Genomic DNA, 3,972 nt, shown 5'->3' with positions numbered 1-3,972 from the left:
GAGTAGCCGTCTCTGAGATATTGCACCATTGTAGGAGCTATCTGGAGTTGTCGTTCTGTTGCGTTCTTGCTCAACGTTCTTGGTTCACTGCTATTATGAATTTTTTAATTGTTCTTCATTTTAATTTGTTCTTGATTTTGATTTTAGAGTATTTGCATTCTGAAGTTTCGTTGTAGCAGCCATCACCGAGCAGCCTCTCCTCACCGAGCAATAGCATCCTGATCCCTCTTCTGCTACTGGTCCAATTTATTTCTGCTTGTTCAATTTATTTATGAGTTGCTGCCTTGCTGGGTTTCAGGATTTTGCTAATAGTTGAATTGAATGATTCTTTAAAGATAGAACAATTCTGCTTGTTCAATTTATTTTTGATTTACTATCTTGCTGGGTTTAGGAATTTTGTTAATACTACCTTATTCTGCCTTGCTGATTTTGTTAATATTTGAATTGAATGATTTTGTTGAAGAATGTTTAAAAAAAATAAATAAAGAAACTGTTTTTCAAACTATTTTTTAAGTTGTAATCTTGTGTTCTCTTTCCTGTTATTAGTTGCAACTGCTTAATTATGAAATTTAGAATCTAATAAATATGCAATAGCTTTAATTTGTTCTCACTTTTTGGTAGAAATTGAAAAAAAATACGTTCTTATTTAGAATCAAACTTGCCTAATTATGGAACTCATCGTTCACAATTTTATTTGATGCATATATAAGATCAAGTAGAAAGGAAAGGGATGAGAGAACCTACCCAAGCAAAGTAGAAACAAGATAAATGCAATGTGTGTAGAGAAATAGTAATAGGAAAATAATAACGAACCCATTTGAAGGAAATATAATGTTGATGACAATATATATCATGGTAAGAAAAGAATGGAGGTTGTGACTTGTGACAATATTTTTGAGTTTTTGTTATTTGAACTTGTGACAATTTTTTTTTTGTGTTTCAACGGATGGATTTAGAGCCTTAATTTCTCTTTAGTTAGGCAATCTAAATGATCAGTTATATGTTTCTTGTTGTATACAACAACATTATATGTTATTATATTATGACAGTGGAAGAAACTAACCCACCAAATGCATGAAAACCAAGCAGTTATATGAAATTAGCTACTATATTTTACTAGTTTCAATTAGAAGGTTTTATTGGCTTCATATTTTTCTACCAACATATATATATAATTAGATGAGAAGGAATTTGGTGAATTACATGAGAAGCAGTAGTATTCATTGAATAAGCTATCTGGATTTTCTTATGCAGAAAAATGCTGTATCTACTTCACATTGCTTACAGCCCAACAACATTGAATATGATATGGCTATGGAATGGTGCTTACTCCAAGAAAGAGCAGACAAAGCATGGTCAATATTATATCAGGTATTACATTTAGGTTAATGCGTCTGAATACATTTTCAAATATGCCTTTTATATTGTATATTGATCATTTATTGTCATGTTTTTATTCCTTAAGCGTCAAGGGGAGGAATTGAAGAAGCTAAAAACTAAAATCTAAATGTCCTGGAATATCTTGTTTTGTATTTGCTAATTGTTACTATTTCTATTTCTTTAATTCTAGGTTTTGGTTTTCTTCCTTGTTAGAAGAAATTGGGGTAAGGTCTTCATGGTTTTTTCTGTCTATGCATTTATTCAATCATTACTCAAAATTTCTGAAATGGCTACTAGATAATCATTATCCAAGTTACCTTTGTGATTACTTTATGATTTGAATATATTAGTTAAATATATATAGTAGCAGAGGAAAATAAATCTGCAATATGTCGAAGTTGAAGCTGATTGGTTTCTTATAACATTTGTTCAAAGCCAACCATCTTTGAACCCTGTAATTATCATCTGTATTCTCTGAGTATCCTTTTAATGATTTTCCTTGTGTTAATTTCATGAAGATCAGGAACTCTTTACTTCTACATTTAGTGACAGTCATTTTTTTATTTGATTATTTAGTGGTTATTTACTTGTGACTTGCTCAACTTCATTTCTGTCATGTGCAGCACATCTGTTTTTATTGAATTATTATTTTGAAAAAATTTGTCTTCCTTGTTTCTTTAGTTGTCTTCTTTCAGAATTTCAGTTTTTATGATTTGCATATTTGGTTGAGATTGCTAAGTTTTTAGGTATTATGACTACTGTAGATACAGAAGCTAGCCATTCAGGTTAGTTATTTTGATGTTCTGTATTTATATATGTAGCCATTCAAAGATTTTCAATATACTTACTGTAGGAGAGATCAAAACATGGGTTCTTTCCACACCAGTTCATTTCATTAGAGGCGCGTTTTACAGAGAAAGAGTGATACTGTTATTGGAGGGATCGTGAATGAGAATGGGGTGCTGCATATTGAGGCCACCAGGGTTGGCTCAGAGAGTGCTCTTTCTCATATTAGAATACAGTTATTGGTGCATCTAAATGTAATATTTTGATGTCTTCTATATTTTTTAAGAGACTTTACTCGGCCAGTATTACATGTAATGGATATAATATAATATATTTTGATTTGTGTTGTTTGGACAAAAAACATATCTAGCTTATAATGTAAATTTTATGATTTATATTTTTTGAATGTCTTTTTTAGACTTATTTTGTGATTATCATAATTTTGGAATATGATTATGCTTTTAAAAAAATAAATCTCATAAAACAAAGTAAGCTATGGTCATAGTTTTAAAATAGGGTGACCATAGATAAGCTATAGTCACAATTTTATAAAAGGGTGACCATGGAGTAAGCTATGGTCACGGTTTTAAAGTGGGGTGACTATAGATAAGTTATGATTTTACAAAAGGGTGACCATAAAGTAAGCTATGGTCACGGTTTTAAAGTGGGGTGACTATAGACAAGCTATAGTCACGGTAAAACCGTGACCATAGACACCTATGGTCACGTTTTTATAAAAGGTTGACCATAGAGCAACCTATGGTCACGGTTTTTACGCGTGACCATAGAGTAACCTATGGGCATGGTAAAAAAATGTGGCCTAAAGCGTAAGAATTAAAACACTATAACCGTGACCATAGAAATCGTGATCATAGATAAAAAACCGTGACCATAGACTTATGGTCACCTTTTTCATTAGCTATGGTCACAGTTTTTTACTGTGACTATAGACCTTTTTTTCTTTTTGTAGTGAATTCTAGATGCAAATCCGTCAGACATACCTCCTGTTGAATGGACAACTATTATGAATCACTATATGGATCCTAAAACAAAGGTAATTGCTTATTTTATGCTTATGTATTTTCCTACTGAATACTAACTTTTCTTATCTGGTAACATTTTGTTTCCTGATAAAAACTTAAAAAATCATAGAAATAATGTTTTCAAAATGCCAAAAATCGTGAAAAGCTTATAGTTTTACATACCAGTAGAAGTAAAAACAATGCTAGGAAAGCAAATCAGATGCTAACATACTTTTTTCTATTTATATTATGTTACGTACTCTTTTATTATTATCATAAAACAAGAATGTACGTATTTGTGATTACCTTTTGACTTTTATTTATTGTATTAGGAGAAAAATTAGGAAGGCTTGTATATTGAAGTGAGGTTCTTTTATCAACTTTGCTAAAGAAGGATGAGAGTTATGTAAGTAGAAAAGGACAGATTAGCAATAAGTGTTTGAATTTTTTTTGTTAAGCTACTCAATTTTTTTTAATAAATTAATCATGTGTATACCCTAATCCAATGCAATACACATTTTACTACAAGAAAGTCATTAGATACTGTCAAATTTAGCGGCAGAATAAATTCGACGGTATAAACCTCGCCGATAATTGTTTATCGGTGGATTTTTTCGTCTGCCGCCAATTACTTGCGGATTTAGCAGCAGATATAAAATTTTAATTGCGAAATTATGGACTTGCTACCGTCAGATTTAACTGATGATAAACTTAAATTTTAATTTTTTTAAATTTGTTTGAAAATTTAATATATAATTTTAAATATTTAAATTTAATAATTTTC

General features: G+C 30.5%; 1 long non-coding RNA gene across 2 annotated transcripts; it reads left to right on the top strand.

The window, feature by feature from the left end:
• On the top strand, nucleotides 7-2,555 carry LOC107623207. 2 transcript variants are annotated; one of them, XR_002356198.1, is made up of 4 exons: nucleotides 7-239; nucleotides 1,255-1,371; nucleotides 1,571-1,604; nucleotides 2,234-2,555. It is a non-coding gene; the product is annotated as an uncharacterized LOC107623207 (long non-coding RNA). The 2 variants fall into 2 exon arrangements; XR_001616369.2 differs by lacking the exon at nucleotides 1,571-1,604.

This window comes from Arachis ipaensis, chromosome B10, assembly GCF_000816755.2.
Source record: "Arachis ipaensis cultivar K30076 chromosome B10, Araip1.1, whole genome shotgun sequence".
In the NCBI taxonomy this organism is placed as follows: Eukaryota; Viridiplantae; Streptophyta; class Magnoliopsida; order Fabales; family Fabaceae; genus Arachis; species Arachis ipaensis.
This window is presented reverse-complemented; position numbering and strand designations above follow the sequence as displayed.